This window comes from Myotis davidii, unplaced genomic scaffold (genome assembly GCF_000327345.1).
Source record: "Myotis davidii unplaced genomic scaffold, ASM32734v1 scaffold227, whole genome shotgun sequence".
In the NCBI taxonomy this organism is placed as follows: Eukaryota; Metazoa; Chordata; class Mammalia; order Chiroptera; family Vespertilionidae; genus Myotis; species Myotis davidii.
The window spans coordinates 1,141,756-1,156,596 of record NW_006298519.1 but is presented as its reverse complement, the minus strand read 5'-3'; the positions used below and the strand labels follow the sequence as shown (position 1 = coordinate 1,156,596).

At 46.7% G+C, this 14,841-nt stretch overlaps 1 protein-coding gene across 1 annotated transcript in view; it reads left to right on the top strand.

Moving 5' to 3' along the window:
• The first annotated feature begins 1,530 nt into the window (after nucleotides 1-1,530).
• The window catches only part of KCNJ6 (potassium voltage-gated channel subfamily J member 6), a 163,194-nt gene continuing 149,883 nt past the window's right edge, over nucleotides 1,531-14,841 (top strand). Inside the window, exon 1 of the mRNA XM_006774137.1 lies at nucleotides 1,531-1,747. The gene's annotated coding sequence lies outside the window, so the exon portion shown is untranslated. The remainder of the gene's footprint in view (nucleotides 1,748-14,841) is intronic.

Below are 14,841 nucleotides of genomic sequence, written 5' to 3'. Positions count from 1 at the left end.
CTGTTCAGGTGTTTGGCCAGTAGGAGGCAATAGCATGTGATTAAGATGCCCTTTAACTGTCTGGCAGCCACAGTCAGTTTCCTATTCAGGTTTGGGGAAGTGCCTTCAGCCATTCCCAACAGGTGACTCCATGTGTGACTCAACCCTGTGGAGTCCCCAAGTCTCATCAACCTTTTGATGAAACCCTTGAAATTATGGCATGCTAGAATTGGTCTCCGGCACTCACCTTCAGTGGAAAAGTTTAGCAGCTTCACAGAGCAAACAGGATGCTCTTTAGACAAGCAGCCGGTGTGCGTGGCTCCTTTAATGCTCAAGGGGCTGTGCCCCCCCCCTCCCCCAAATCCTGCCCCCTGCATCCTTACCCTGGGATCCCACAGTCACGTGGAGCGTAGTTGTTCTTGGTTCCTCTTTATCTCCGACACAATCACTAGCTCCAGCGAGCGCCACAGAGCATAGTAGTCGCAGATCGCACACACTGCCCTCTCCCGCGCCTGTGCTGTGTGAGTCAGACTAGAAGCAAGTGGGAGCACAACCACAATACAAGCGCCAGGCTGTGTGTGCGGCTGATCTGTACACAACTGACGATGATGATTGAGGGAGACACCTCTCCATACCAAAGCCGTCCTTCTAGGGCAGGCAGCTCTCTGGAGGGGCTGGGGGTTGTGTGGGATGCATGGATGTCGGATAAAATCATCTCGGAAATAAGAGGTCCCCACCAGCCCTCCCTATGGAATGGGGCCGCCTTCTTGGAGAGGCAGATTCTGTGTCTTGTGGAGAGAAAGCCCCTTCCAAAGTGGCACGGGAACAGCCAGTCGTTGAAAGGGCCATGGCAACACTACGGGCCAACGGCACTCCTGCTCAGACCCTGGAATCGGCAACCCGTGTATCCTCCGGGGAAAGACGGCCTAACACAGTGCACTGGCAGAGGAGAAGCCAGCTGTGGAGGGGCTTCGGAAATGTGGGGGTATTGTTTGTGGAGACCCTAAGAAAAAGGGGGGTGCAGAAGGGAGCTCAGGGAGGTGCTTCCTGGAAACCCACGCCAGCCCAGCGGGTGTCACTCGGCGGTTGAGCATCGACCTATGAACCAGGAGGTCGCAGTTCGATTCCCAACAATTCTCTCTCATCATTGATGTTTCCACCTCTCTCTCCGTCTCCCTTTCTCGCTGAAGTCAATATTTAATTAGAGGGAGTAGTAGGCCTTGTCCACAGCTGGACACAGTCAATTTTTAAGGCAATCTGGATTATTCGTTCTGGCCACGCGGACAGCGCGCGCTCCAGCTCCGGTTCCTGGGGCTGACTCCATTCCAGCGGAGAGGGAACCGGCGACGGGACCCTCTTTTTCCTGGTGTCACAAAACCTTACAGAAGGAGCCCCTCCGACCAGCGATAAAAGCTGATCCCCGAGCTTCGGCTCTTTCCTGCTCTCCAGGCTCTTCTCTGGAAATGACTGACTTAGTGACATGGGGGTAAAGGTGGGGACCGAGTGGCTAAACCCAAAGGTCCTCCCCCCACCCCCACGTTTCCTCCCGGGAAGCCAGACCCAGAGCCGGATGCACCGCGAGGAGGATGGAGTCTCTTGACAGCCTCCGGGGGCTGCTGTGACCTTTGACCATCTGATTCCAGATTTTTTTCCTGCTCTTTTTATTTCCTCCCCTCGCCATCTATCCATCCATCGTGCAATGACTGACTCTCGCTCCGTTCCGAGAGAGGAGACCATGATTGAGTGAAGCCACCCTGTCTGCAACCAGGTAAGCGGCGCGTGGACTTGCTCGAAGGCGAGGCGCTGGCATCCATGTGGGCAGGACGCTCCGTGCCCCGGGTCCCCTCTCCCCCTCCCCAGGCGCCGCTGCCACTGCAGGCACCTCCGCGCGAGGAGTAGAAACAAGATGCCCAAGTCAGGGGAAGGGAGAAGCCGTTACATAACTAACAGAAGGGAAATCTGCTTCACACGGTTTTCATGAGCAACTGAAAACTCCCGGAAGGGGCGGGTGGAGAGAAAGGGTCTGCATGCCCGGGCACGGAGAGACCCAGTCCGTTACTGCGGGCATTTCACAGCCTCGCACAGCCGGGGCCAAGACCGAGGGGCGCCGGCATGTACCCTTGGGGAAAGCCCATTGTCTTTGTGGAAAGCTGAGAGAGACAGAGACAGAGAGAGAGATGGAGAGAGAAGAGAGAGAGAGAGAGAGAGAGAGAGAGAGAGAGAGAGAATGAGGAGGAGGAAAAGGAAAAGTGAGGGGTTGGGGAGAAACGGGCAGAGAATGGAAACAATAACTCCCAACTGTTTCCCATCAGCATAACCAGAGGTGTGATATGCTGGCTACAAGCTCTCTCTAAAAGTCAGTGAATTATTGGGGCGGGGGGGGGGGGGCGCCTGTTTTTTTTTTGCGCCTGCAGATCAAATGAGATGCCATGGCATTAGGGAGCTGGGTGAGTCCGCTGCCTTGCTCTCTCCTGGGTATGTTTTATTTGCACGGAGACTTGAGGTTGGGTTCGTTTGGACAGACATGGCATTAGGATTCCCAAACCCCAAGAAACCTGGGGGCGATCCACAGGTACATCTCTGTGTCAGGCTCAATATGGAGAGACTCGGGGAGGAGGCGTATTTTAATAGGAACAGCCACACAGAAACGGGGTGAGGTTCATGGAGAACCAGAATACCAGAATTTTCCAAAGAATCCCGCCTCCACTCCTATAAAAGGAAGGGGTGGGGAGAACCTCGTGTTGGGGAGCTGGAGATTTATTGTATGTTTAGAGTGTCTCCTGCCTGTTTTTATCCAAAGTCAGGCGGTCCGAGGGAGCCCCCACAAAACAGGGTGCGATGCCAGCCACGTCCCTGCCAGCACCCTTACCCGCCTGCCTGTCCCCTGCTGAAATCCGGAGCACCGGGTGCCCAGGAGCTGCTGAGAGGAGAGGGGGGCTTGCTACAGTCCAGGCTGAGCTAACTAAGCTTCGCCCATTTTGCCTGGAGAGAGAGCTCGAGTCTCCATGGCGACTCAGGTGGGAGGGGAGAAGGCAGCTCCAGTTACCAAAAAAAAAAAAAAAAAAAAAAAAAAGATTGGACAAAACTTTCCCAGCTCCAGGCAAAGAAGTCAACCAGCCGCGTGCCCAGCGGAGGGTCCTAGGGCACCGGCTCTTCCTAGCTTCCTTGCCGGCGACCCTCGAGGGGGCACCCGGAACCCAGCCGGTGCCCAGCGAACCTCCCAACGTGGCCCGGAGGCTGAGATGGTCAGGGCCCCGGTTCCGGTTTCAGCACCAAGGCCAGAGCACAGCGCCCGTTCCCACCTCTCGGGCTGCAGCCCCAGCCAGGGAAATGTTAGCTCCTTAACCGGAGCGCAGTCACTTTCTCCAAAGGACTGACTGACTCCCTTGCTGGGCAGAATCAGAAGAGCTGATCCTCCACGGGATTGCGTGGGACAGAGAGGCTGCAAATCATCCATTTCACGCATGGCGGTGCATCCGAGTAGCTATTCAAAACCCAGAGCCTGATTCAGCCAGAGATCCGAGATGAGCTGAGAATGAGAAAGATCCGGTCCTTAAGGGAGAAAAGGGACACACGCACACACACGCTCGAGCGCACACACATGCACACATACACGCATGCACGCATGCACATGCTCACACACGCACACACCAAAGATCAGTCCCTGAGGACAGTTTCCTCGGTTCAACCTTTGGCTTCAAAAGCATCCATTCATCCTTCACTCCCTGGCTCTCCGAATTCTGGGGGATGGGAGGTGCGCAGGGGTGCAGATAGTAGAAAGGCGCTTGTGGGAACATCCTGGTCTGTGAGACGCCAACCATGTCCTGTCTAGGGGTCCTGAGACCCCCTCAGGAGAGTGGAGACATAGTTCACTCTTAGTCGGGACCTGGCGGACTCCCAGGCAGTGCTGATGAGCCCCAGGAAACGGAAGGTGTGTTAGTGAGATGCGACCAGGTGACTGTCTTCAAGCCAGTGTGTGAGCAGCGTGGCTAAGTGTATGAGGTTGCGGGCCTAGGAAACAGAGGGCAGGACTCCCTTTTCTTAATAGAAACAAGGAAGAAACTGCAAGAGGGGGCAGGTTATTATCACCCGGGGTCCATTTCCACCTCCTCCAGGGGCACAGGTAAGTCCCTCTCGCATGCTGCCCTCACCTTGGGCAAGGCTGGTCTCTGCCCTGCCCTCCACGTCTTTGGTAGTAGGGCCTGGTCCTCCCACCCCGCAAAGTGATGCTGACGAGGAAATTGGTAGGGAAGGTGACAGCTGCATTTCAAGTAGGAAGTTGTTGCAAGTGGCATTGAGGTGTCACGGGCACGGGCACGGTTTGAAGTGCAGAGCCCAGGCAAGGTCTGGCAGCTGGTTGGAAGTGCTGTGAAGCCTCCAGAATATGCTGGCTGCTTTTCTCTTTTGAGGATGCCCTTATGCGGTGTGGTCTTGAGCTGGTTCTGGCTGGTTGCTTTTGAAGGTAAACAAGACAGATCCTGGTTTTTCTTGCTGGTCATGCCGTTGCTTCCCAACGACGATGTACGCAGAGCACTGGGGACCTGGTTAAAGCAGTGTGTTTATACCTTCTAGCCCTTTGCAGGGGAGGGAGGGTCTTTTTTTTCATGGTGGCTAGTAAAGGCAGAAGCAAGCTAGCAATCTACTGCAAACCTGGGCGAAGGAGGAGCTGTCACACTGCTTCTTCCATTTAGTGTCTGATGGGTACAGGCAAGTTTATCTCTGGTTTAATGTATGAAAAGTGCTGCTCGAGAGAAGCGCTGCGGAGTGTTATGACTTAGAGCAGCTGTGCCCTGGCGTTGTTCCGTCTGATACTGTCAGCAGCAGGGAAGTAGAGATCACTTAGGAAGATAAAGCCATCGAGGATATGGGTTATTAAACAAAGCAATGTATGGGTGAGTTCTAAAGTTCTGTTTCTCTGGCGAATTAAAAAATAAAGACGAGACTGTAAATGATCTAGGGTACGACATTGCTCGACCAATAACCCTTCGTTCTGGTAGAGCGCAGGCCCATGTGTTCAGTGCTAATTTACCAAACTACGACTGCTTTCTTCCTCGGCGGTTCATTGCTGAGCAAAGTGTCGTTATGTCCTTATGACAGTCAATACACACTCCAAAATCATTGTCTGCCCATTCCAGTCAGATCTGTTACGGAGAGCAACTTAAAATGTATCCCTGTGCGCTCAGAGCCATTTTGTCATTTTTTTTTTAGAAATGTAATACTGCACCCTGGTATTTCATAAACACCAGTACATAACATACCCTCTTGTATGGCCCAGGTCTTTATTTACTGCATCGGCTGTTTCTGTGAATATACACAAATGCTTGAATTTGCTCTCATGTTCCTCTCTGTCTTCTCACAAACTATCTCTGCTTTTCAGGATAAAAAGAAAGTAGGACATGAAAATAGCTGTTTAATAATCAATAGGAAAAAAATCATTGGAGATTAAAAATGAGTAAATGTAGCCTTACGGTAGCTTAACCCCATTCACTGGTTTTCACAAGTAGAAAGTATTACTTTCCTCAAGAGTAGAATGTTGATCATGTGAAGCTTCATGAAAACAGGATAAATCTTCTCAACCAACATGAGCAGGTGGGCAGGACGAAGTACTTCTTCTTTTCACTAATTTTTCCTTCATCAGATGATCTGTACGTTACATGTGGATTAATAAAGGAGATGTGCCAGCAAGAGGCAGGCTAAGGGGAGGGCGGACATTAGGGGAAAGCAGGTATTTATTTTTACCCAATTTAAATTGAGGATATTTTTCAAAGCAGGCCTTTTTTCTTTTAATCCATTGTATCAGAACTTGAAGGCTGGTGACATTGAGATGTTTAAATTGAACAAATTTGGATTTCTAGCTTGTTAAGGTGGCACTTACTATTTCTTTCCTTTATTTTCAATAATGTTATTTAGGTCCCAAAGAGAAGTGGTTCATCTGGATTTTTACAAAATTATTAAATTTTATTCATTAATATCAATCAAAGGGGAATTGGTAGTTAAGTTAAAAAATCACCGAGACACTTTTGTTGAATTACAGCTTTATTTTTAGTTGTAGTTCAAGTGTTTCGGGGGATAGAGAAATAAAATGAAGCCATTTGGGATAAAAATATGTTTTAAATGTATTTTAAATAATTAGTTCTAGAAAGAATTAGGGTCCTGTGGAAAGAAGTTGTCGTCATAATTGCAGTCCATGCTCTACTGGTATTCTGCCCCTCGTCTGAGAAAACACTATACGCTCCACATATCGGTATCATTTGACTACCTCTAGTTAATAACACAAAGTTATTTTCCTCAAATAAAGAAGGACCATGTCATCCTAAAAAGAATGTTCATATCCCCTAACCTGTAGCCTTGCTCAGTCTCACATTTCATATTTCCTCTCCACGGCTGTGCTTAGGCCCGGGGACCTACAGTACATCTATATCGTGCTGGTAGTTCTTTTAGTGATTAGATTTTGACTAGTATTCACCGGTCATACTCCCAGTCAAAGGGATGTGGTTTCTGCTATGAAAACTTTGCAAAATGAGCCAGCGAGTGAATCTATGGATAAAAAGACCCACGCCCTCGCCAACAATTGTTTTGTGGGACTAACTCAGAGCATGGTCTGTGCAATGTGAGAGACAGATCTATAAATTCAGTTTGAATCCTGGTGCTGTAGCAGTTTCCTCTGTAAACTTACAAGCGTCCACTTTTTTCCTACCCAGAATGAGAATTGATTTTTTTAAACGATGTTTTATATGTTTCGCATATCATCTAACAGGAATTTGTACACGTGGAACGTGAGCTCGGGAGATGCGGCCTGGTGATAAGAGCCCAGGCTCTGTTGTCTATACAAACGCATTAGCACCGAGCTCTGGGTGTAGCCATCAGCATTTACTAGGTTAAGGGTGGCGACAGCCATTCCGACATCACAGTGGCTTACAAAACAAAGGGTTATTTCTCCTTCACGCCACATGCCTTTGCTGGTCAGTGTTGGCGCTGCCCCCTTGTGCCCAGTCTGATCAGGGACATTGCCTTGCAGCATCAGAGGGAAAGGAGAATGCCAAATTAAGCAATGGCTCTTGCAAGTCCTGCTCAGACATGGCACAAGTTATCCACTCCCATTCCGTTGACCAAAGACAAGACACATGTCACACCAATGCCAATGGTCAGTGAAATGGAGTTGTGCATTTCTCCCACACTGAGGTGCTGCATGTCATAGAGCAACAGGTAGAGAGAGACATGTAATCTTCTTGCAGAGAGGGAAGTGAATAACTGGGGGCAATTATATAATCCACTACACTAATTGTGTGACTTTGACCATCCTTGAGCTCTTGGTTTGCTTGTCTATAAGATAAAAAATAATAGTCTTAACGTCTACCCCAGAAATGTTACGAGGATGCATGTGATCATGTAAGATTCCTAGTACAATGCCCAGCACAAAGCAGGCACTTTATAGATTGTAGATACTATTCTGCACTTGTTACAATGTGTCATTAGGTTTAGTCCTCAATGAGGCTACGTGAACTGTATTAATTAGATAGCTGCCGCAACTGAAAGATCCCCATATCTCATCAGGTAAGCGAATGGAAGATTATTTCTCCTTCCTGCAAACCTAACTGGATGATGCCATCAGGGACCCAGGCTTATCATCTCTAACAGTTGGCTTCCACAGTCTCCTGAGTGTTGACATCCAGATGTGGAAAGAGGGGGAGTAGATGATTATGTAGCAGCTGTTTGATGATCCAGGCCCGAAAGTAATTGTATCACTTCTTCCCGTGTTCTGTGGTCATACCTAACTGCAAGGGTAGCTGGAAATTGTAGTTTAGCTCTGTGTCCAGGAGGAAAGGTAACTGGTAGGGTGAATACACGTGAGTCTTTGGCATATATACCCAATGTTAGACATGCCCATTTGACTTCTTTAATATAAATGTCTGGCATCAAAGAAATACAACTAATGTGGGTCAGGAATAGAGTGGGGCAGAGCAGACGATTTGTGCCAACGCTGAAAAGATCGCTGGTGGAAGTAGTATATTGTCGAGCCCTAGAATCATACTTCAGTGGTGCATTTTTAAAAAATAATTCGTTGGGATCTTTTGACGTTGGAGTGGGTGGATTTGATTCTTACAAAAGAGATGCAATTGAATTGTTTGACTTCTGGTAGCTGAACCATTAACTACAAAGAAGAGGTGACTTCACACCCCATGCTCAGGATCCCATGTCTGATCTTGACAGCTACTCCCACACCGAGTCTAAGAATGCTGAAGAATTAGGTGCTGTCTCCCACTATCCAGTCCTTGCTGTTGGCTAGCAATTTGCATTTTTGTTTTGCTTCACGTAAACATCTATAGGTTAGGTACATGCTCTAAGTTTACGCTGAATTAATCTAGCGTTAGTCTGTGCCTCCTGAAAGTTGACCATGTCATTTGCAAGTAGTCTTTGAGAACCCCTGCCTCTCTCAAGACGAGCAGGTACCCTTGGAAACTTAAATCTATACCTTTTCGTTAGAAGGGAGAGACCAACTTTAATGACAAACTTACAATCTAGGGAAGAGAAATGTCAGAAGGAAATATGAGAGAACTGTGAGAGAAAGAGCCAGAAGAAGTATGGTGGTGGTTCATAATGCTGCCAGCTCCTTTATGTCATTTCTACGCCTCAAACCTGGGTGCCAGAACCACCCAGAAGTTTTAAATTCCTGTTTCAATGTAATAGTCTCATCTATTATGCTTTAAATAAAAGACTCAATCGGTGCAATAAGAATGGTGCACTCTTGAGAAAAGCCACATTACAAAAATAAAATAGAGGGCTTATCGTGGCAAACCTTCGTGCAGTCAAGTGAAGAAAAATCATGGTTATGCAATTGTTCACTTTTACTTAACATATCTCTTGACGCTCTGCATATTTCCAGAATTTGACCTTTAATAGCTACACCCTATATTGTTATGGCTCCTTGGACCAGTCAGTCAACAAATCTTTAAGTGGATTTACTATGTAAAGAAGACAGAAGGGATGCCCTGACCGGTTTGGCTCAGTGGCTAGAGCATCAGCCTGTGGACTGAAGGGTCCCAGGTTCGATTCCGGTCAAGGGCATGTACCTTGGTTGTTGGCACATCCCCAGTAGGGGGTGTGCAAGAGGCAGCTGATCGATGTTTCTTTTTCATCCATGTTCCTAACTCTCCCTTCCTCTCTGTAAAAAATCAATGAAATATATTTTTTAAAAAAAAGAAGAAGAAGACAGAAGGGGAAACAGAGAAAATGTCCAGATACCAGCCCTCAGAGGCACTAGACTTTAAGGAAATAAGAGTATCAATAAGCCAAAACTGGTTTGGCTCAGTGGATAAAGCGTCGGCCTGCAGACTGAAAGGTCCCAGGTTCGATTCCGGTCAAGGGCATGTACCTTGGTTGCGGGCACATCTCCAGTGGGAGGTGTGCAGGAGGCAGCTGGTCAATGTTTCTCTCTCATCAATGTTTCTAACTCTGTATCCCTCTCCCTTCCTCTCTGTGGAAAATCAATAAAATAGATTTTTAAAAAAAGAGTATCAATAAAATAATAATGTAGAAAAAAAGAAACATAGCATTAAACAAGACAGGGCCGGACCCTAAGGAAGAGGGACCTTAATAAGGGCGGGTGTCGGTAGGAAGCACCTGCAGATGTGGTGGAAGGTTAAGGAGTCTCGGAGAAGAGGAGGGTTTCAGTGGGAAAGGTGGCAGGGGGGCGCTTTCCAAAGGACAGATGCACCTGCATCTACGGAGTATTGGCAATGAGGGTGGGTCAGCAGAGGGACAGAGAAAACTGCGAGCCAGGCATTGGCATGAAACTTGAGGTCGTGGATCTTTGAGAAGTAACTGCTTGGAGGGGAACAAGAGGAAAGACACACAGAGATTCTGACTTGGCAGCCATGGAATACTGAGATCCTGAGACAGCTGGATGCTGACAGGAGGCAAGAAGAACAAAGCATGCTCAGAGCAGTAAACTGGCAACAGAAAAATGGTCCCACGTTAGTGCCTCCAGTGGTGCTGAAATCGAAGATCCCTCCTGAGCGGAGAGACCAGCTGATGATGGATTCAGCCCAAGGAAGCTCTACCATCGCACCCCGTGAGCAAGAGGGATTGCACGTGGCCGCCGTCCAGGTGTGGAGTTGAGGTCATTCCACTGAATAAATAACGCGGAGGGAAGAAGGCTGAGTGAGCCCTACCGCAAAGAGTTAGAGCCGAGGTTAGAGCAGCGACTTGTCATGCTCACTGCAAACCACTAACTGCAGCATTTAGGAGCAAGTCTTTGGGACAGGTGTGCCCAGGCTTACGAATGGGATTTTTGTTAATTGGTTTTGTTCAAATATATTTTTATTGATTTCAGACAGGAAGGAAGAGAGAGAGAGAGAGAGATCAATGATGAGAGAGAATCATTGATTGGCTGCCTCCTGCATGCCCCACACTGGGGATCAAGCCCATAACCTGGGCATGTGCCCTGACAGGGAATTGAACCTGGGACCATTCAGTCCTCAGGCTGATGCTCTATCCACTGAACCAAACCGGCTAGGACAGATATTTGTTAATTCTGAAGATAACAAGAAAGACCATGTAATTTTGAGATATGAAGCAGAGAGGAGACAGGACTGTTATCTCGTTTGCAAAAACGATGTTGCTTGATATTCATCTCACAGTCATTCAGAGTTATGCATGTCAAACAGCAGCATTCTCACTGCCCATCACTTAAGGCAGTGGTTCTCAACCTTCTGGCCCTTTAAATACAGTTCCTCATGATGTGACCCAACCATAAAATTATTTTGATTGCTACTTCATAACTGTAATGTTGCTACTGTTATGAATCGTAATGTAAATATCTGATATGCAGGATGGTCTTAGGTGACTCCTGTGAAAGGGTCGTTCGACCACCAAAGGGGTCGCGACCCACAGGTTGAGAACCGCTGACTTCAGGGTTCATGGGAGTCCCTGGGGTTTTGCCTGGCTCAGAACAGCATGAATGAGGCCACGAGAAACCTGGAGCCCTAGGTGACTTCTCTCAGGGTTCCCACTGAGCTGCCACCAATGAAAAAAACATAAAATTACATGGGTCCCCTCACCCACTTAGTCCAGAAATAAACAGCAGTGGGCATTCAGCACAACGTGAGGGGTAGGTCAGTTCTAGAGCTACCAAATGAATGAAGATCTTTTTTACAAGACCTCAAAATCACAAAAATAATGGGCAAAAATACCTTGCCCTGGATTTTGTTTTTCAGGGAAATTGTTGGGCATGCATCATTGAGATAAGAATTTTGATTCTCTCTTCCTGTTGTGCACGTAAGTGGAGTTTATTTTAACCAGCATTGCTGAATCCTTTGTGAGTCATGGCTATGGTGGGGAGAACAATGAGGTGATGCTGGGCTCTGGGTCATAATGGCTATTATGATGTGGGGTTATTGGGTCAGGAATTATAACTTGCCTGAAAATTCCTTGTTATACATAATCACCAAAACAATCCCAACGTCATCCATAGTAGCCACCTATAAAGTGTGTAAAACCTGGATTTTAGGGCAACTGATGAAGAAAACACTGTGGTCATAGTGACACACAAAACTAGAGATAGGATAATGTAACTAAAATCCACCAAGTATTTTCAGATAAACCCTCAATTTTTGTCACTGAGTTTACAAGATTTTCTTTAAATAAGCAATTATTAAACTATAACTAGATCTTTTATGGTTACCACCCCCCACCACCACCACCAACCGATCCAAAGCAGACTGTCCTTTCGTTGCCGAAGTAGCATCAGGAGGCTGTTAGCACTGAGGAGGGACCCTGGGTGTCCTTGTGAGAAATCAGAACCCTCATTCGACTGCCCAGGATCTTACAATATGCAAGTGTTTTTCTGGTTCATTCCTTTCTCCACATAAGGAATTTGGACCCAAGTTCCTTCTTTCCTTGCTAAATTTCCAGATGAGCTGGAATGAAGCAATACTGGCCCAAGGAGAGCCACAGACAGAGCGCTAAGCAACGAGCCCGCATACCCATCGTGGCTTCTTTCCAGGCCAGTTCCAGACATAGGGAAGCTGGTTGGGTCATCTGTGCATCATATTCTAACCACAAAACAGATCAAACCACTCTAAGCCCTGACAGCACCCGCAAGGTTTCATAAACGACCATTACCGTGAAAAAAAACAAGAGCGTTCCCGTTGAGTTGAATAAGAAAGGAACAACCTTGGGTAGGGCCCCGGAGCCCTTAGCACAAGCAAAGGATCTCAGAGAGTGGGAAGAGGATGGACAGAAGTTTCTAACAAGCAGAGAGAAGGTATTCCGGAGACGCTTGCAAGAGGGCCACTCTGAAGCCAGAGCTTCTCACATTGGGCTGTGTTTCAAGGGAAGGGAGGGTAACTTTTTGCTGCATCTCAGAGAAATCAAGAGGTTAAGCTATGTGATTCCTTGAGTTAAAAGCCCAGCTCACTAAATATGAGATGTCCATTGGGGTATATTTGAAAACGTCACCAAAATCAAAGGTCGTGTTCTTACGATTGACCTTTCTCCCTCTCACTATGGCCACTGTTCCATAGGCCTCATGGTGCAGCCACCCCACCGGCTGGTGCATGCCTGTATGCTTTACTTCTGTGCCAGGCTTGAACCCCTTGCCAACACAGGGTGGACTTAGTCATCGCTGCTCACCTTCTGTGTTTCTTCCCAGGAGTTCCATGAAAGAACCCTTCAATGTATGGTGTTTGAATAATATTTCTATAATGTCTAATGTGTGCTGATTCCCATAAAACTATTAGAAACTATTTACATGATTAAAAGCTTTGTTTGGAAAATGAATACAGGCTATATATCCCATGCAGTCAAATGATAACCATCTCTAAAAGTTCAGAGAGGACCCACTGAACAAGAAATAAAACACGTAAATTCTGTGAATCAGAGGGAGAAGTAAGAGGAAAAGAGATTTTTTCCCCTTACAGACATATGCCAGTGAAAACATCTATTTAAATGTCACTCAAGCACAGTATCTGAACGGAGGAGGAGAAGGAATCAGTGTGTTTCCGATGGGACGAGGAGGCAGTGCGTGCTTCCCTGAGCCGTGCCACAGCGGAGCTCGGTCATTCCCGGGTCATTGGTTCCTGACAGGCCTGCGTTGCTGTTTTCCTCTGGGTTGCTCTAAAGATCTCCTAAAGCCAAGCCTGTGCCACCAGCTGTAACCACAGTTCCGTTCATGAATCCTGAGAGATTGGAGTTCACGTTGAGTCATGTGATCCTGTGAAGTGAGCGTTGACAAACACTGAGCCCTGGTAAAGGAGCTCTTTAACTTCTGTCTACACCAGGTTTTCCAGCCATCAAATAGGGATCATTCCAGAAAACAATTTCAGTGAATCAGTAAGCTGTTTTCTCTAGCCTCTGCTTCTAAGAGGACATGGGAAATTATAATCAGCAATTGAATGATCTTATACTGTTTTAAAATGCCAAGTATACATGTTACTTCCAGAGGCAGATGCTACTTAGAGCTTGACTTGTAGGCCTTGAAGAAAGAAACAAGCCCAGCTGGTGTGGCTCAGTGGTGGCTCATCAACCTATGAACCAGGAGGTCACGGTTCAATTCCCAGTCAGAGCACATGCCCAGGTTGCAGGCCCAATCCCCAGTGTGGGGTGTGCAGGAGGCAGCCAATCAATGATTCTCTCTCATCATTGATGTTTCTATCTCTCTCTCCCTCACCCTTCCTCTCTGAAATCAATAAGTAATATTTTTTTAAAAAAAGAAAGAAACAAGTTGGAGAGTAGAATAATGACTCAGGTACAATAAGGACATCCACATCACCAAAGACCGGCCTGTGTCTGGCACGGCACACTCAGCACACAGGGAAGTGAGCTTGTGGTTTAGAAAGACCTTTAACAACTGCACTGGAAATCCTAGGTTGTGATTTTGTTTTCTCCCAAGTTAAAGAGGTAATCCAAATAACTCAATTAAACCAGAACACCCCATTCCTGAAGCAATTTCAATCATCCAAGTTTTATAGCAAAGTCGATCCTGAATCCTGTGGGTATAAATGGCCTTTATCACATGCATGGGCTGGTGAGTATGACTGGGAAAGACCTTCACATGTACGTACACCTGTCTGACCACAGTGTATGTCTGTGGTCTCCATACAAGGTCCATCCCTGTACCCTCCACCCACGGAATGTAAGACAGTGTACGTGGGGGCAGCCTGTCTCCTGGAAACCCGTCTTCTCCTTCTCTGAGGTCACACTTCCCTTTAAAGTAAGTTGCCAATCTTAACTCTCCCATCGTCTTAACATTTCAACAGAGCCAGGAATGTTCATGGCTAATTCAGAAAAGTTAGTAAATTTCGACATTAATGAAGCCTGCACTCATACAGCTTGACTGAAGACAATAAAATCCAGTCAGTTCATGATATTATATATACAAAACCCTAGAGACTCCATCAAAAAGCTACTAGACTTAATACATGAATTTGGCAATGTAGCAGGATACAAAATTAACCCCAAGAAATCTGAGGCATTTCTATACACCAATAGTGAACTTTCAGAAAGAGAGATTATAAAAACAATCCCGTTTACCATCGCTCCAAAAAAATTAAGCTACCTAGGAATAAACTTAACTAAAGAGGTAAAAGACCTCTACTCAGAAAACTACAGGACTTTGAAAAAAGATATAGAGGAAGACATAAACAGATGGAAGAACATACCATGTTCATGGATTGGCAGAATCAACATCATTAAAATGTACATACTACCTAAAGCAATCTACAGATTCAATGCAATCTCCCATTAAAATGCCAATGGCATATTTTAAAAATTTAGAACAAAATCTCCAAAAATTCATCTGGAATTTAAAAAAGACCCCGAATAGCCACAGCAATCTTGAGAAAGAAGAACAAAGTTGGAGGG